We start from the raw sequence: 19564 nt of genomic DNA, 5'->3' as shown, positions 1-19564 counted from the left end.
GTCAACAAAAAGCAATGGGTTCCTAGGACTGATGTTACAAGTCTGATAGGTCACACTTTCTTCAGAGTTTCAGCCAAAGAAGATTGGTATTTTGACAGTGGGTGCTCCAGACACATGACTGGAAACAAAAACCTGCTAACTAGCCTTCATCCTCATGCCACCATCTATGTAACCTTTGGTGATGGAGCAAAGGGTGAAATCAAGGGGATTGGTACGCTTGACTGCCCTGGAGTTCCTGACCTTGACAATGTCCTACCTTTTAAGGGATTGACTGCAAATTTAATAAGCATCAGTCAAGTGTATGACCAAGGTCTAAATGTTAACTTCACTAAAACTGAATGTCTGATTACTAACAAAGAAAGTAAAGTGATCATGAAAGGAGTCAGGTCTAAAGACAACTGTTACATGTGGAGTTCTCAAGAAACTGGTTATTCTTCAATGTGTACTTTAGCCAAAGAAGAAGAATTGAAGATATGGAATCAAAGATTGGGCCATCTGCATCTTAAAGGTATGAAGAGGATTATATCTATTGAAGTTGTTAGAGGAATCCCATACTTGAAGATTGATGAAGGAAAAGTCTGTGGGGAATGTCAGATTGGAAAATAGATAAGGATGTCACATCAGAAGCTCAGACATGACACCACTTCCAATGTTTTGGAACTCCTCCATATGGAATTGATGGGACCCATGCAGGTGGAAAGCCTTGGTGGGAAGAAGTATGCGTATGTAGTGGTGGATGACTTCTCCAGATACACTTGGATCAATTTTATAAGAGAAAAATCGGAGGTGTTTGAAGTCTTCAAAGATCTTTGTCTCAAACTTCATAGAGAAAAGGAAAGTCAAGTTATCAAAATTAGAAGTGATCATGGGAAGGAATTTGAGAACAGCAAATTTGCTGAATTCTGTTCTTCAGAAGGAATTCATCATGAGTTCTCATCTCCCATTACTCCTCAGCAAAATGGTGTGGTGGAAAGGAAAAATAGAATCCTTCAAGAATCAGCCATAGCTATGATTCATGCTAAGAAATTGCCCTACCTCTTTTGGGCTAAAGCTATGAACACAGCCTCCTATGTTCACAACAGAGTAACCTTGAAGAAAGGGACTCCTACTACCTTATATGAATTCTGGAAAGGGAGAAGACATATAGTCAAATACTTCTATGTGTTTGGGAGTAAATTCTATATCTTGACTAATCGTGAGCAAAGAAGGAAGATGGATCCCAAAAGTGATGAAGGAATATTTCTGGGCTACTCAACAAACAACAGAGCATATAGAGTCTTTAATTCCAGAACAAAAGTAATGATGGAATCTATCAATGTTGTGGTTGATGATCAACAGACTGATGTCACAGACGATGTTGAGACATCTCTGAATGATCCCCCAGCTGATTTCTCAGACAAAAATAAGGAGAGTGAACCTCCTTAAGCTGAACCTGAAGATGACAAAATCAACAAGGGACCCTCCATCAGAATTCAGAAGGATCATCCCAAAGATCTCATTATAGGAGATCCAAATAAAGGGGTGACAACTAGATCAAGGGAAGTGATCTCACATGGTTGCTTTGTGTCCAAGATTGAGCCTAGGAATGTCAAGGAAGCCTTAACTGATGAGTTCTGGATCAATGCCATGCAGAAGGAGTTAGGTCAATTCAAGAGGAATGAAGTATTGGAATTGGTTCCTATACCTAAAGGGATAAATGTCATAGGTCCAAAGTGGGTGTATAAGAATAAATCTGATAAACAATGGGTGGTTACTAAAAACAAAGCAAGATTAGTAGCACAAGGATATACTCAAGTTGAAGGAGTGGATTTTGATGAAACATTTGCTCATGTAGCTCGCCTTGAGTCCATTAGACTATTGCTTGGAGTGGCATGTATTCTGAAATTCAAATTGTTCCAAATGGATGTAAAAAGTGCCTTCTTGAATGACTACTTAAATGAAGAAGTATATGTTGAACAACCTAAAGGATTCACAAATCCAAATCTTCCAAAGCATGTGTACATATTGAAGAAAGCCCTCTATGGTTTGAAGCAAGCTCCTAGGGCTTGGTATGAGAGACTCACAGTGTTCCTCACTAACAATGGCTACAGGAAGGGAGGTATTGACAAGACCCTATTTGTGAAAAATGAAGGAGGAAAGCTCATGGTGGCTCAAATATATATGGATGATATTGTGCTTAGTGGGATGTCAGATCACATGGTAGAACATTTTGTTAGACAAATGCAGTCTGAGTTTGAGATGAGCCTTGTTGGAGAGCTGACCTATTTCCTTGGGCTACAAGTCAAGCAGATGTAAGATTCTATCTTTCTATCTCAAAGCAAATATGCCAAGAACATTGTTAAGAAGTTTGGCATGGAGAATGCAAGGTATAAAAGGACACCTGCTCCTACACATTTAAAAGTCTCCAAAGATGAAAATGGTGTTAGTGTAGATCAAAGTTTGTACAGAAGCATGATAGGAAGTCTGCTATATCTCACAGCAAGTAGACCTGACATTGCCTTTGCTGTAGGTGTTTGTGCTAGATATCAAGCTGAACCAAAAGTTAGTCACATAAACCAAGTGAAGAGAATACTGAAATATGTCAATGGCACCAGTGACTATGGGATGTTATATACTCATGGATCTGGATCTATGTTGACTGGTTACTGTGATGCTGACTGGGCTGGAAATGCTGATGATAGGAAAAGCACATCAGGTGGATATTTCTTCTTGGGGAACAACTTGATATCATGGTTTAGCAAGAAACAAAATTGTGTGTCCCTATCCACTACTGAAGCTGAATACATAGCAGCTGAGAGTAGTTGTTCTCAACTGGTTTGGATGAAACAAATGTTGACTGAATACAATGTCACACAAGATGTCATGACATTATACTGTGACAACCTGAGTGCTATAAATATTTCTAAGAATCCTATTCAGCACAGCAGGACAAAGCACATTGATATTCGTCATCACTTTATTAGAGAACTTGTGGAAGAGAAAATCATAGCACTGGAGCATGTTACTACTGAAATGCAATTAGCTGACATATTTACAAAGGCTTTGGATGCTAATCAGTTTGAATGTTTAAGAGGGAAATTGGGGATTTGTATTCATGAGAATTTATAGCAATTAATTTGGAGTGGAAAAGGTAATAAAAATATTGTCTTCCCACTTAAAAGAAAGTGCCCCATTTATGGTAAATCATTACCTAGTATTGGAACTACCATCTATACCAGTTTCACACTCAACCTCAGCACAACCACTTCCATCTTCATCAAACTGTGTCGTCCGTCTCTGCTAGGGAAACAAAAATATTTTCACAAGTTCAACAAAATGTCACAACATCCGTTATCTTCTGGTTCAAAACCCACTCACAAAGCAAGAACTCCCTCCATGGATTTTCTGGATGAAGACGTTTTGGAAGTTATCCCTCTTTCAGTAATCCTAGGTGACGCCCCTGGTCCTTCTTCCACTGCAGGAAATAATCAAGGTAACAGTTCTTATAACCCTCCTCCTAAGAAAGACATGCATTATACAAATCGTGTCATTAGGAATCTGGTCACAAGGATCCTAAATAAAGGACACTCAGTCAAGGGAGTTTCGACTCCTCTGTCTAGAAAGGACCCCTCACCTGAGGTGGAACCTCAAACTGAGAAAGATGATGATTCATCTAGGTCAGAGAAGGATATTGCTGTAGAAGGACTGTGTTCTTTAGGGAAAACCATGCCTAGCAAGAAACCTATAGATGCTTCTCAGACTAAGAAGCATGACACTGTTGAGAAAGTGATTGATTTGGAAGAAGAAAGCTCAGATGGTGAAGATGACACCTTGCTTCATCACTTGGAGCCAAGGGTTGCAAAGAGAATGAAGACCAGGAAAGGGAGGTCTGTGGCTGAGATGACGACAGCCAGAACTAGTAAGAAGGTTGCTGCTGTAGGTCCTTCAAAATCATGGAGTAAAGTGGAAGTCAAGAAGAGAAAGGTCAGAGAAAGTTCTGACTCTGAAGATGATGTCGAAGACGATGTCCCAGACATCTCTCCTGTTAAAAAGAAAACTGCTAGAAAATCTCCAGCTAAGGTTGCTGTTGTGCATTTGGATAACATTTCCTTCCATCTGGAAGATGGTGCAGCCAAGTGGAAATTTGTGATACAAAGGAGAGTTGATGTGGAGAGGCAACTAGGGAAGGAGGATGTGGAAGTGAAGGAGGTTATGGAATTGATCAAGTCTGTTGGTTTAATGAAAACAGTTAGTGCATTGCCCCAATGTTTTGAAGGTCTGGTGAAGGAGTTTGTGGTGAACATCCCAGAGGATATTTCTGACAAGAACAACAAAGAATTTTGCAAGGTGTTTGTGAGAAGAAGGTGTGTAAGGTTCTCCCCAAATGTAATCAATAAGTTCCTAGGAAGAGGAACAGAAGGAGTTGTTGAATTAGAGGCCACAGACAATGAAGCCTGTAGGACAATCACTGTTGGTCAAGTCAAGGAATGGCTAAGCAAAAAGCATCTCTCAGTTGGCAAATTAACTGTAAAATATGCTATCTTGCATAAGATAGGTTCAGCCAATTGGGCACCAATGATCGCTCGACTGGGTGAGTCGAGAATGGGATACAAACTGCAAGTGCACAGTTCTATCGCGTAGTTTTAAAAGATATCGATCCCACAGGGACTTATGAACCGATATACCGTTTTCTAAGGTTACTACGTAAATCTAAGGTGAAGATGTTTGATTGTTTGGGGAAAAACTAAGAGCTAAACTAATGTCTAGATTAAATATTAATAAAACGGATATCGGTATGTAATTCGTCAAAACTAGGGAATCAAGTCTTGGTCGGTTTCTTGGTTTTAAAATGAATCGTTTCGGTTAACTTTATTGGTTAAAGGTTCTATCTCAAACTCTCGCTCTGTTGAATAAACCATGATTTTATATTAATGTTGTTGTCACTTATAATTAAGTCAAAAACCATATTTTGAAAACAATAAAGTTGCAGAAACTCTTTTTAAGAAAATACTGACCGTTTTAAACACCCTTATCTCAAACTCTCGCTCTGTTGACTTAGGTTATATAATTAAATCCAAATGCTTAACTCTCGTCCTCACATTCAATCTTTAAAAATACTTTTTGGAAAAGGTCAGAATTTAATTAACTCTAAAACTTGCTCTCGCCCTGATCTAGAATTAATGCCTAACTTACACTGTCCAGTTAAAATCTCAAACTCTCGCTCTATTGATTTTAACTTCTTTATGTCTTTTACTTTTGTAAAAAATCTTGTTATTAAACCTGTAAGTTGAGACCATAAAAAGATTGATTTTGATTTTAAGTTTAGATAGACCGACTCAGTCTCGATCCCTTATTCTGCTTACTTTACATACCGATACCTAGGCAAATTAGCCAGACATGCTAAATAAACAAGAATTTATATCATGCATAAACAGACTCATTCCAGGCAGGCAATATGAATAAACAATAGAATAAAACATAAAAAATTAAATAACAATTAAAGAACCTGAATGCGTAATACAATGGTCTTGAACACTCCACCACAAGCCGGTAGGATTTGTTCTTCGATTCTTCAATTAAGCAGTAAAATAAATCAAGGAAATAAAACTCGAATATAACGTAAGGTTAAATCCGGTATAAAGTTGCACAGTAGTTTCCGGTGTAGAAACTATTATGCGAAAAATATCTAAAAGCTAAAAACGGGAAAGATAAATTGCAAGGGAAAAGAGAAAGTAAGGCTTGCAAAAGAAATAAATAAAATGAACAATGCTGGAAAGGAAGAAAAATAAGCAAAGGCGTGAAAGGAAAATTTGGCAGAGCTTCCGCAAAACCGAGCGTGCAAAAAACTTGTTTTCGGCAAAGAGAGGAGATGGCTATTTATAATAGCCTTGGTAACTGCCTTGCGTTTCCTACGAGTCTTCAGCATGGCTAAATACACGGCTTGGGAATAGGACACGAAGTCCTCAACGTTACCTCCATTCTTCTGAGAGCGTAACTTGCGCCAAAAAGCTAGTGGACTGGTGTGACGCTCGTCACAACCCTTGTGACGCCCGTCACAGGGGCAACGTGCGCTTTCTTTTGGGCTGGGCTTGGTCTTGGTTATTTGTTTCCTTTTTATTGCTTTTTACACCTCCTTTTCTTCCCTTTTTCACTTTTGATTCAAAATGGGTACCTGATGTAAATAGAAAAGAAATACTGCATAATATCTGATAAAATGGGATAAATTAAAGTAAATGATAATATAATCTAATTAAATTAAGTCTTAAAATGTGATATAATTTCATGTTATCAAACTCCCCCATACTTAAATCTTTGCTTGTCCTCAAGCAAAATTCAGTATAGAACTTGTTAAAAGTTTTAGCTAGATGAAATTTCAAAGCACACCTCAATTCGTACTAGGTTGCGAATGGATTTTTGTTTAAGAGGATTTGAGTTTAATCTTGACATCAACAACTACCGTTACAACTTAGATAACCCTATTTTTATGCCAATCAGTTTCAAGTACCCTATGATAGCTATCCTGGTTCCTTTAGTCTTATTTTACCCGTTTTCATTCTAGCGAAATCACATTAAGCCCTTTATCTTTTCGCGCACATAGTGGAGTAACCGGTTAGTGATTATGATCCGCTTTTAGCTAGAAGTTCTGGTACATAAGTCGGATAACTTCATTATTCAGTCCATTGCAAATTGCGGGGGATCGGACCGTAGTCCGCCCTACCGAGTTCAGTACCAGACTCCTACTGAACCAACTCAGAATGGATCTTTCGTATTGTGCTTTTGCATGATCTGCAACCTTTAGATCAAATGATCTGGTAAGGATCACCTAATTTAATTAGTGCATTTCTTGATATCTTTATATATTTTAGGTTACTTTGGGGATCATTCACTTATATTCATCGGCTCTCCACGTAGTTTGCTATTAAGACGGTGCTGACTTCTGTATAAACTACTTGGGGTTGCCATAGAACTAAAAGTTCAAGGAATTGGTATAATAGGTACTTATCCTGATCTAACATATTGAGGTTCTCAGAGCGTTGTTACGGTAATGGTTTTGTTTTGATCTCACTCAAGTTTTATAAAGTAAGCAACCTTTATACTTATTGGGTGTGTTAAAATTTTTGTTATGGCTCAGGAAATTGAGGGGAATAGATAATAGAAAATTTTCACACTTAGGAACTTAACTTAAAATAAATATATATATAATAATTTTTTTTTTTTTTTTCATAATAAGAAAGGGAAATAACAATGAAAGGGAAAATAACATACTTGAAAAAAAAATGAGAATGGAAAGAATATTGTTTCCCCCCCCCCCCCATACTTAAACTAAACATTGTCCTCAATGTTTTAAGGAAATGAAATACAAGATGGAAAGGAAAAAGAAAATAACAACTAAGGCTGCCTTCCGCCTCTGGTTCTTGGACCTGGTGATCTTTGACGTATGTCTAAGTTGTCGAACCTGTTGAACAATTCAGTAAACCGTTGGTCGGTTATGGCATTCCGAGCGTCCTGTTGCTGTTGCATTTGACGCATCATCTGCATCATCTCTGTATTCTGTGCCTGCATACCATCGATAGCATCCATAATGTCATCGTTGGTCGCAGGCCTTCGTCGTCGACGACGTTGGGAGGATGGGCCGGCTGCATTACTGGAAGGGTTTAGCGGGACTGATTGTTGTGTTGGCGGATGATCACCTTGTTCCATTTCTTCAAACTCATCTGTTTGCTGGTTTGTTTGTGAAGGCTCGGTGGTTTCAGGAGCGCTAAGATCGTAGAGGTGGCGGTCGGGGTTTGTGACATCAGTTAGGGTGGTATTGGGTAGCACAACACTCGGGACTGCTTGGTTGTTCACCATAAGATAATAGCCTCCGCCTACTCTGTTTTTAATCAGGCGGCTGGAGCGGCAATAGCTGATATCCATAGACAGGGGAGGTAGGGATTCTAAAGTTTGGAGTTTATCCCCTAGGTTCAGGCCAAGTGCTATGGAGGTTATTAATCCACCAATTATAAAGGGTTGCCGGCCTCTAGCACATAAGGTGCGGATATGATGAAAGAGAAAAGAGGCGGCGTTTACCTTAGTATCCGGTTCGAAAATGCACTGGAGGAAAAATAACTCCTTCGAGTTAACCTTACTGTTGTTTGGTCTTCCAAAAAGTGTGTTTTGCAGGATACGGAGAAAATAACGGATGGTGGGGTTATGGATGTGGGAGAGAAGGAGTTCTTCCCAGTTGTAGGTATTTATACCGGAAATTTTCTTAAAAAGATCGAAAACTAGAACTGTGTTCCAGTTTGAGGTTGGAGGGATTCTGGCATGCAGCAGACCTTCTGTGGGAAATTGTAGCATGGCACTCAATTGGCGTTGGGTTAGAGAGTACTCGGTGTTAAACATACGGAAGGTTGTCGTACCGGTTAGAAATTCACCTTCACCGGCGGGAGTGGTGTAGTCGTAAGAACTTAGGAATTCTAAGGTTAGGGAAGGGTAGGTGGGTTGGTTATGGGTGCAAAGGAAGGTTAAATCGGCTTTACGGAGCATCCACTCGATACCTTGGAGTAAGCCCAATTGTTGTAAACAAGTTAAATCGGGGTACCTGGTGGGAGCGACGCCTCGCTGTTGGAAGCGCTCGAATTGCTCTTGCTGATAGTTGTCATCTCCGGATCGGAAGATGATATTTCCGAAATTTTGATTTCCCGCCATTGTGATGAATTTTTGAAGGGATGATTTGGAAAGGAAAAGAAGTGTGTTTGATATGAGAGAATTGTTTTGTGGTGAATGAAGGAAGTTTTGGTAGGTATTTATAGGAGAAGGATTGGAAGGTAGAAAGAAAAAGTGGTTGAAAAGTAATTAAGTGTGGTAAATGAAAAATGAATGGGGAATGTAAAAAAATTAAAGTGTAACGTTCGTCTCCAACGGCTCCTTAACGTTCACATGTCTGAAGGGTGTTACGCTCGTCACAGGGGTGTGACGTTCGTAACAGGCGTTTTGCGTGCCGTTCGTCATGGAGTGTGTGACGCTCGTCACACCTCCTTTTTGGCAAGGCTTCAGTGGCGCTTCACAGAATTACTTTGGTAGCGTATTTTAATGTTTCATTTTGCTTATGATCATTTTAGTATGCAATTTTAATGCATTGTGCACGCTTACTTGCTTTGTATAATAATAATAGTAGGTAACAACAGTAGAACATAATAGCCATTGCATAATAAAATTAATTAAACAGCTTCAATAAAAATGATCATAATGTATTACAGGGAAGGAAAATAATGAAATGAAATAGAAATAAACATGAATTCAAACAACATTAATGAAAAAAAATCTAGCCTAAAACTAAATAACTTAGAAAGAAATATAACTAAATTCCATCTATCTTCGGATCTCTGGCCGGAGGAGCAAAAGAGTTAACATGATGCCGTAACATACGTAACTGACTTGCCGTTCTGCTCATGCATTCTAGGATTTCAAGTCTCAAGTTATGGAAATCTTCCCTGAGGGCGTCTTGCTCTGACATCAAGGCTTCAATGACTGTTTTAATATCTGTTCCTGGCATATGATGTCGGAGGTCAGGCATGACTGATTCTTCGGTCAGGACAGGCTGAGGGGGAGGATCAATATCATAGTAGCCGGAAGGTGTCTGAGGGTCAGATTCAGCAAGAGAGATATGGTCAACATAGTGCTCATAGTCGTCACAAATCTCATAATCCTGGATGGATTCAGTGGATCCAGCCGGAGTTGGGGTTTCATTCAGGTTATAGAGCCAGTTCCTTTGATTATGAACACTAGTTCTAGGATCGGGCATGGTGAATAGGCAGAGAACCTGGTTATCAATAATAAGCTCGAACTCATCAGACCCTATGTTTGCTATAAACATAGTGTTGAAGAGGAAGGGTATACTCATAGTAGTAATGCCACAAAAAGGGTTAAGGTCAAGCATAGGCTGACGTAGTCCAATAGCATTACCTATCATAGTGATCAAACCGCCTATTCTAATGGGTGCTCGCTCATCCTGGATAAGGTGGTCCAAATTAGCTAACATAAAAGTAGCACCGTTTACTGGACGGTTCTGGGAAGCACAAAATATGATGAAGAGTTCATCACGTGAAACTGAAGTACTATTTGGCTTCTTCCCAAATAAAGTGTGGGTCAGGATCTTATGGAAATAGCGAAAAGCAGTTATGTATGTTTCCAGAGAGAAACTCATGTTCTTCGGGCTCATCATTTCCAGTCAGCTTACCCCAAAAGTGTTCAAGCTCTCTATATTCAAAAAGTTCTTCCTGGCTTACAGTGAATGTATCAAAGGAGGTAGGAAAACCCAAAAGGTTGGTGAAGTCTCTAATATTAAATTGGTACTCCATATTGAACATTTGAACTGGATAAAACCTCTGCTAATTCCTTTTCCATGGCTAGGTAGATAGATTAATGAACTAAGGAATTCTAGTGTGAGTCTCCGGTAGGTGGTGAAATGTCTCAGGATAGGGGAGGTCTCCCATCCTATCTGATTCAGCAAAAACAGGACACTCTGTCTCAGTCCAAGGGCAGTCATAGCCCAATCATCAGCATATAAACTAGGTAGCATCTCTCTAGCGGCTAGTTCTTCAAACTTTCGTTTCTGAGCCATTCCTCTGAACTTGATACCCATACGATCAAAATGTCCCATCTGGTTAGTGTTAACTAGAGAAAAGAAACATGAGTTTAAGTCAGGATTTGGCCAAATGCCGAAAGAAGAAAAGAATTATTATTATTATATATAGATATATTTTTTTCTTTTTGAATAAATCAATAATGAATACTAAATAGAAATTAAAAGAATAATTAAGAGAAAAATAGAGAAATGATAATAATAATAGAATAATAAAATAACAGATTAATTTGTGGGTTGTCTCCCACTAAGCGCTTTGTTTAAATGTCGCAAGCTCGACAAAGAAACTGTTAAATATAGTCTATGAGTCCTGGGGGCGTTTCGTCTAAGTGTAGAATTTGCGAATCCTCGTTGGTTTCCGCATAGTGATAATGTTTCAGACGTTGCCCGTTTACGGTGAACGGTTCTGTAGATTGTCCTTTTATTTCTACCGCTCCACTGGGAAAGATTTTAGTGATATGAAAAGGTCCTGACCATCTGGATCGTAGTTTTCCCGGGAATAACTTTAGTCTAGAGTTAAATAAAAGTACTGCGTCGCCTTGCTTGAAGACTTTCCTTGATATACGCTTGTCATGCCATTGTTTTGTTCTTTCTTTATAGATTTTGGCATTTTCATAGGCGTCTCTTCTGAGTTCCTCTAATTCGTTTATGTCAAGGATTCTCTTTTCACCGGCGGCTTTATAATTCAAATTTAAATTTCTAATAGCCCAATAGGCTTTATGTTCTAATTCTACCGGGAGGTGACAGGATTTTCCATAAATGAGCTTAAATGGGGTCGTCCCTATGGGAGTTTTATAAGCAGTTCGGTATGCCCATAAAGCTTCTGGTAATTTCAATGACCAATCTTTCCTTGAAGTGGCGACCGTTTTTTCTAGTATTTGCTTGATTTCTCTGTTAGATACTTCCACTTGTCCACTGGTTTGAGGGTGGTAAGGTGTTGCTATCCTATGTCTCACTCCATATTTAAGTAGTAGTTTTTCGAGTACCTTGGATATAAAGTGTGATCCACCATCACTGACTACTATTCTTGGGATGCCAAATCTCGGAAATATTATATTTTTAAAGAGTCTAGTTACTACTCGGGTGTCATTTGTTGGAGAAGCTATAGCTTCGATCCATTTTGATACGTAGTCAACTGCCACGAGTATGTATTTGTTACCGAAAGAGGATGGAAAGGGTCCCATGAAGTCTATCCCCCACACGTCAAAAATCTCTACTTCCAAAATACCTTTTTGTGGCATCTCGTCACGTCTAGATATGTTTCCCGTGCGTTGACATCTGTCACACTCCTTAATAGCCGCATGTACGTCCTTCCATATAGTTGGCCAATAAAAGCCAGCTTGTAGGATTTTAGAGCAGGTCTTGGATGTACTTGTGTGACCACCATAAGGCGCAGAGTGACAGTGTTGGATTATATTTTCTACCTCTTCTTCGGGTATACATCGACGGAAAATACCATCGGGGCCTCTTTTGAAAAGTAAGGGATCATCCCAGTAATAGTGTTTTATGTCGTGGAAGAATCGTTTCTTCTGCTGGTAAGATAAAGTAGGTGGAACTATTCCGGCAGCTAAATAATTGACTAGATCAGCGTACCATGGTATGACAGATATAGCTAAGGTGGTTTCTACTTGCATGTCGGAGTTGTTCTCTTCCAAAGTAGCTATGAGTTTATCATACGAGAAATCATCATTAATGGATGTTCTTTCTGGTTCAAGGTTCTCAAGTCTAGAGAGGTGGTCTGCTACTACGTTTTCAGTTCCTTTCTTGTCCTTTATTTCTAAGTCGAATTCTTGTAGTAACAAGATCCATCTTAGGAGTCTAGGTTTAGCATCCTTTTTTGTTAAAAGGTACCTGATAGCAGCGTGATCAGTGTAAACTATTATTTTGGCTCCTACCAAGTAAGAACGAAATTTATCTAGCGCAAATACCACTGCTAGGAGTTCTTTCTCGGTTGTGGCATAATTCATCTGCGCTTCATCCAGGGTTCTGCTAGCGTAATATATAACGTGAAGCTTTTTATCCTTTCTTTGTCCTAAAACAGCACCTACAGCATAATCACTGGCATCGCACATTATTTCGAATGGTTCATTCCAGTCTGGTGTCTGCATAATGGGTGCGGAGATCAATGCTTGTTTAAGAGTTTGAAATGCTTTTAAACAGTTATCGTCGAATATGAATTCAACATCTTTCATCAACAGTCCGGTTAAGGGTTTAGTTATCTTAGAGAAGTCTTTGATGAATCGTCGGTAAAAACCGGCGTGTCCTACAAAGCTTCGTACTTCTCTCACGGTTCTTGGGGGTTGAAGATTTTCGATTACCTCTATTTTGGCTTTGTCTACTTCAATTCCTCTGTTCGAGATGATGTGTCCTAAAACAATTCCTTCTTGTACCATAAAGTGGCACTTTTCCCAATTAAGTACTAAGTTTACTTTTACACATCGTTCAAGAACTCTTTCCAGGTTTTCAAGGCATTCTTCGAAACTTTGTCCGTATACAGAAAAGTCATCCATAAATACTTCCATGATGTTTTCGAGAAAGTCGGCGAATATTGCCATCATGCATCTTTGAAAAGTTGCAGGGGCATTACACAGACCAAACGGCATTCGTCTATACGCGAAGGTACCAAAAGGGCATGTGAATGTTGTCTTTTCTTGGTCATCAGGGTGAATTGGTATTTGAAAGAAGCCTGAATAACCGTCTAAATAACAGAAATGTGAATGTTTAGCTAATCGTTCTAACATTTGGTCAATGAATGGTAAAGGGAAATGATCTTTTCGGGTTGCTTTGTTTAGTTTCCTATAGTCAATGCACATTCTCCATCCCGATTCGATTCGTTTAGTTATAGTTTCTCCTTTTTCGTTTTCAATAACGGTTATGCCTCCTTTCTTTGGTACAACGTGTACAGGACTAACCCATTTGCTGTCAGATATAGGATATATAATACCTGCTTCTAATAACTTGGTTATTTCTTTCTTTACTACCTCACTTAGGATCGGATTTAGTCTTCTCTGGTGTTCCCTAGAGGTTTTACAGTCTTCTTCTAACATGATGCGGTGCATACAAATAGAAGGGCTTATTCCTTTAAGATCGGTGATGTGGTATCCTAGTGCAGTTGGATATTTTCTTAAGATATGTAGGAGTTTTTCTGTTTCGAGTCTTCCTAGATCTGCATTAACTATCACAGGTCGTTCAAGTTCTAAGTCTAGGAATTCATATCTCAGATTTTTGGGAAGTGTTTTCAAATCAGGGGTTGGTTTGTTAAGACACTGCGTAGGATCTGGTGTTATTGCTAGGCATTGTTTAGATTTGTCCTCTAAAAGATAGTCTGATGGTTTGTCTTCTCCTGACTCTGCTTCTTTTATGCATTCATCGATGATATCCATGAAGTAACATGTATCTTCTATTGCAGGTGCTTTCAAGAATTGGGAAAGAATGAATTCAATTTTTTCTTCACCTACTTCGAAGGTGAGTCGTCCTCGTTTTACGTCTATGATTGCACCGGCAGTTGCTAAGAATGGTCTTCCTAGTATAATAGGTGTCGTATCATCTTCTCTAATGTCCATAATTGTGAAGTCAGTGGGAATGTAAAACTGACCTATGCGTACGGGAACGTTTTCAAGGATTCCTACAGGATATTTGATGGAACGATCTGCTAATTGCACAGACATTTTGGTCGGTCTTAATTCTCCCATCTCCAGTTTCTTACATATGGATAAGGGCATAACGCTAATTCCGGCTCCTAAATCGCATAAGGCTTTGTCGATGACAAATTTTCCTATGTGACAGGGTATAGAGAAGCTACCCGGATCCTTGAGTTTAGGGGGCATGTTTTGGATTATAGCGCTACATTCGGCAGGGAGTGTAACGGTTTCGCTATCCTCAAGTTTCCTCTTATTAGAAAGAATTTCTTTTAAGAATTTAGCATATGAGGGCATCTGCGTAATAGCTTCGGTAAACGGAATTGTAACGTTTAATTGTTTAAGGAGATCAACAAATTTTCTAAATTGGCCTACATCTTTGGTTTTAACAAGCCTTTGAGGGTAAGGTATAGGTGGTTTGTAAGGTGGTGGAGGTACATAAGGTTCCTTCTTTTCTAGGGTTTCCTTATTACTCTCTTCCTTTTCCTTAGGTTCACTTTCCTCAGTGGATTTCTCAGGGTTTTGGTTTTCTATCCTTGGGTCAGACGGTCCTTCCACTTCCGTTCCACTTCTCAATATAATTGCATGAGCTTGGCTTCTCGGATTGGGTTGGGGCTGTCCAGGGAATGTACCAGTTGGTGCAGCGGTAGGTGCTTGTTGTTGAGCTACTTGAGATATTTGCGTTTCCAGCATTTTGTTATGGGTAGCCAAGGCATCTACTTTGCTTGCGAGTTGTTTAAGTTGTTCGCCAGTGTGTATGTTCTGGTTTAAGAAATCTTTATTGGTTTGTTGTTGGGAAGCTATAAAGTTTTCCATCATGATTTCCAAGTTGGATTTTCTAGGGGTATTATTGTTAGGATTCGGTTTCTGATATCCTGGAGGTATAGATGGGGCTTGATTTGGAGACTGTCCAGGTGCGTATAAAGCATTATTACTCTTATATGAGAAGTTTGGATGGTTCTTCCAATTTGGGTTATAGGTATTCGAATAGGGGCTTCCTTGAGCATAGTTTACTTGCTCTGTTTGGATTCCAGTCAAGAGTTGACATTCCGCAGGAGTGTGGCCTTGGATTCCACAGACCTCGCAATTCTGAGTTATAGCAACCACGGCTGCTGGAGGCGATACGTTTAAACTTTCAATCTTCTGGACCAAAGCATCCACTTTTGCATTGACGTGATCAAGGTTACTTATCTCGTACATGCCAGTTTTCGGTTGAGTTTTTCCACTGTTGTTCGTTCGGTTCCCCACTGATAGTGGTTTTGGGCCATGCTCTCGATAAGCTGGTAAGCATCAGCATAAGGTTTGTTCATTAGTGCACCACCTGCAGCGGCGTCTATTGTTAACCTTGTATTGTATAAGAGACCATTATAAAATGTGTGAATTACTAACCAGTCTTCCAAACCATGGTGTGGGCAAAGTCTCATCATGTCTTTGTATCTTTCCCATGCTTCGAAAAGAGACTCGTTGTCTTTCTGTTTAAATCCGTTTATCTGGGCTCTTAACATAGCTGTTTTGCTTGGTGGAAATAATCGGGCAAGAAAAACTTTCTTCAACTCGTTCCATGTGGTGACTGAGTTGGAAGGAAGAGATTGAAGCCATCTTCTAGCGCTATCTCTTAATGAGAAAGGAAAAAGACGAAGTCGAATTGCCTCTGAAGTGACACCATTAGCTTTAACAGTATCAGCGTATTGGACAAATACGGATAAATGAAGGTTTGGATCTTCGGTAAGATTTCCAGAGAATTGGTTCTGTTGCACAGCCTGCAACAACGAAGGTTTAAGTTCAAAGTTGTTTGCTTCGATTGCGGGCGGAGCAATACTTGAATGCGGTTCATCTTGCGATGGAGCGGCGTAATCTCTAAGAGCACGAGCTGGTTCTGCCATCTCGGTTAAAGAAGGAAAATCTTTGAGATCAGGAAGGTCTATAGGAGGGAGATTGTTTTCAGCACGATATTCCCGAATTCGTCGTAAGACTCGGAGATATAGTTCTATATCGTTGATTCGTAAATAGAGCGGTTCGCCTTGAGAGCGAGTGCGTGGCATACAAATCAACGAAAGAAAGAAAATAGAAGAAAAAGAAACCTTAGTCTCTACAGCGTAACGGAAGAGTTACGATATCGATTGAATAAAAGTCCCCGGCAACGGCGCCAAAAACTTGATCGCTCGACTGGGTGAGTCGAGAATGGGATACAAACTGCAAGTGCACAGTTCTATCGCGTAGTTTTAAAAGATATCGATCCCACAGGGACTTATGAACCGATATACCGTTTTCTAAGGTTACTACGTAAATCTAAGGTGAAGATGTTTGATTGTTTGGGGAAAAACTAAGAGCTAAACTAATGTCTAGATTAAATATTAATAAAACGGATATCGGTATGTAATTCGTCAAAACTAGGGAATCAAGTCTTGGTCGGTTTCTTGGTTTTAAAATGAATCGTTTCGGTTAACTTTATTGGTTAAAGGTTCTATCTCAAACTCTCGCTCTGTTGAATAAACCATGATTTTATATTAATGTTGTTGTCACTTATAATTAAGTCAAAAACCATATTTTGAAAACAATAAAGTTGCAGAAACTCTTTTTAAGAAAATACTGACCGTTTTAAACACCCTTATCTCAAACTCTCGCTCTGTTGACTTAGGTTATATAATTAAATCCAAATGCTTAACTCTCGTCCTCACATTCAATCTTTAAAAATACTTTTGGAAAAGGTCAGAATTTAATTAACTCTAAAACTTGCTCTCGCCCTGATCTAGAATTAATGCCTAACTTACACTGTCCAGTTAAAATCTCAAACTCTCGCTCTATTGATTTTAACTTCTTTATGTCTTTTACTTTTGTAAAAAATCTTGTTATTAAACCTGTAAGTTGAGACCATAAAAAGATTGATTTTGATTTTAAGTTTAGATAGACCGACTCAGTCTCGATCCCTTATTCTGCTTACTTTACATACCGATACCTAGGCAAATTAGCCAGACATGCTAAATAAACAAGAATTTATATCATGCATAAACAGACTCATTCCAGGCAGGCAATATGAATAAACAATAGAATAAAACATAAAAAAATTAAATAACAATTAAAGAACCTGAATGCGTAATACAATGGTCTTGAACACTCCACCACAAGCCGGTAGGATTTGTTCTTCGATTCTTCAATTAAGCAGTAAATAAATCAAGGAAATAAAACTCGAATATAACGTAAGGTTAAATCCGGTATAAAGTTGCACAGTAGTTTCCGGTGTAGAAACTATTATGCGAAAAATATCTAAAAGCTAAAAACGGGAAAGATAAATTGCAAGGGAAAAGAGAAAGTAAGGCTTGCAAAAGAAATAAATAAAATGAACAATGCTGGAAAGGAAGAAAAATAAGCAAAGGCGTGAAAGGAAAATTTGGCAGAGCTTCCGCAAAACCGAGCGTGCAAAAAACTTGTTTTCGGCAAAGAGAGGAGATGGCTATTTATAATAGCCTTGGTAACTGCCTTGCGTTTCCTACGAGTCTTCAGCATGGCTAAATACACGGCTTGGGAATAGGACACGAAGTCCTCAACGTTACCTCCATTCTTCTGAGAGCGTAACTTGCGCCAAAAAGCTAGTGGACTGGTGTGACGCTCGTCACAACCCTTGTGACGCCCGTCACAGGGGCAACGTGCGCTTTCTTTTGGGCTGGGCTTGGTCTTGGTTATTTGTTTCCTTTTTATTGCTTTTTACACCTCCTTTTCTTCCCTTTTTCACTTTTGCTTCAAAATGGGTACCTGATGTAAATAGAAAAGAAATACTGCATAATATCTGATAAAATGGGATAAATTAAAGTAAATGATAATACAATCTAATTAAATTAAGTCTTAAAATGTGATATAATTTCATGTTATCAACCAACAAACCACATCTCAACAATCTCTAATGTTCTTGGAAGGATTATATATGCTATTGGAACCAGGATCAACTTTGATTATGGGAGGTTCATGTTTGAACAAACTGTTAGACATGCTTCCACTAATGCAGTGAAGCTGCCAATTGCCTTTCCCTCAATCATTTGTGGTATAATTTTAAGCCAGCAACCTGGGATTTTAAACACAGGTGATATCCCTAGTAGAAGGAAGACTCCATTGTCAATTCATTACATGTTATTTGAGGGAAGTCATGTCAATGACATTTTCATGACATCTGCAAGGAAGAAGCCAGCCTCTCAAGGTGGCCTAATTGCTGAATTTAAAGAAACATGTAAGGAGTTGGAAACTGGGATTAGGGTGGCTAAGGCTAGGAAAGAGGCTTTAGAGATTCTAATTAGTAGCTTGGAGCAAGAAGATAATGTTTGTGAAGCCAAGGAGACAGATGCCCACACCTCAAGTGAGAGGTCTGATTCTCAAGATCAATCTAGTGGTAGTTCTGGATCTGAAGGTGAAGAAGATGCTAGCTCCTCAGACTAAGTTGTGGTGATGATGGTTCCCCTATTTGGATGCTTGGATGCTTGTATGCTCTGATGTTTTCTGTTTAATGTTTGTAGTTTTGTTTGGCAGTCCTTTTTGATGCCATGATGTAATTTTTGGGCTCTTTATGAGTTCCCTGGATTTCTGATTATCTCAGGTAATGTAGTTGTGTATAATTATGGTTATGTACCACCTGACATTGTGTTTTAACATTTTATATGTTATAACATCCTTTGTGACATTCTCTGCTGGACTGATTGACATTTATTTTGTCTAATTAGTCACTTTGGTCTATTTTGACTAAAAAGGGGGAGAAGTTAATATGTGGAGAGTTGCAGTTAATGTGTGGAGATGTGGAGATCTGCAGTTAGTATATGCTGAAGTAGCTAGCTAGGCTAAACAGGTGACAGCTGATGTTGACAGAATAATGTTCTGTGTTGTGCTGTTGTTATTGAAGGAGATATCAGAGTGTGATTCTGAATGTTACAGGTGCAGTTGTTGTTGAAGGAGATGTCTGTGTTGAACAGACTTAGGGGGAGAAGAAGCACCCATGTGTAGCACCTCAAATTTGCACCTATCATTATACATACCATCTCGTATTAGGTCATAGCATATCATGATACATTGCATAGCATTTGCATTGTTCCTCAGTTGCCTCAAGAGCAAGCAAGCAAGAATTAGGTCAAGCTGATCAGGAGATCAGTCAACCAATCAAGCAAGGTTGTTTCTCAAGGAATCAAAGCCCTAGGGTTTGTCCAACAAGTTCACATGCCTTGGGGGTCTTTTTGAAATGTTCAAGTCAAGGGTTGAAGGCTCAGAGGTCAGCAGTCAATGCACAGGCAAGCAGAAAACCCTAAAAGGTCAGCAATCAGTCAAAGCAGTGGATGGTGGCCAT

At 39.1% G+C, this 19564-nt stretch overlaps 1 pseudogene; it reads left to right on the top strand.

Annotated features, from left to right (window-relative positions):
• Positions 1–15642: 15642 nt before the first annotated feature.
• LOC127133851 (uncharacterized) lies at positions 15643–15742 on the top strand (annotated as a pseudogene).
• The last annotated feature ends 3822 nt before the right edge of the window (positions 15743–19564 follow it).

The sequence above is a fragment of the Lathyrus oleraceus genome, chromosome 3 (assembly GCF_024323335.1).
Source record: "Lathyrus oleraceus cultivar Zhongwan6 chromosome 3, CAAS_Psat_ZW6_1.0, whole genome shotgun sequence".
Classification (NCBI taxonomy): Eukaryota; Viridiplantae; Streptophyta; class Magnoliopsida; order Fabales; family Fabaceae; genus Lathyrus; species Lathyrus oleraceus.
Note: the sequence above shows the minus strand (reverse complement) of the source record. Positions and strands in the feature narration are given on the sequence as shown.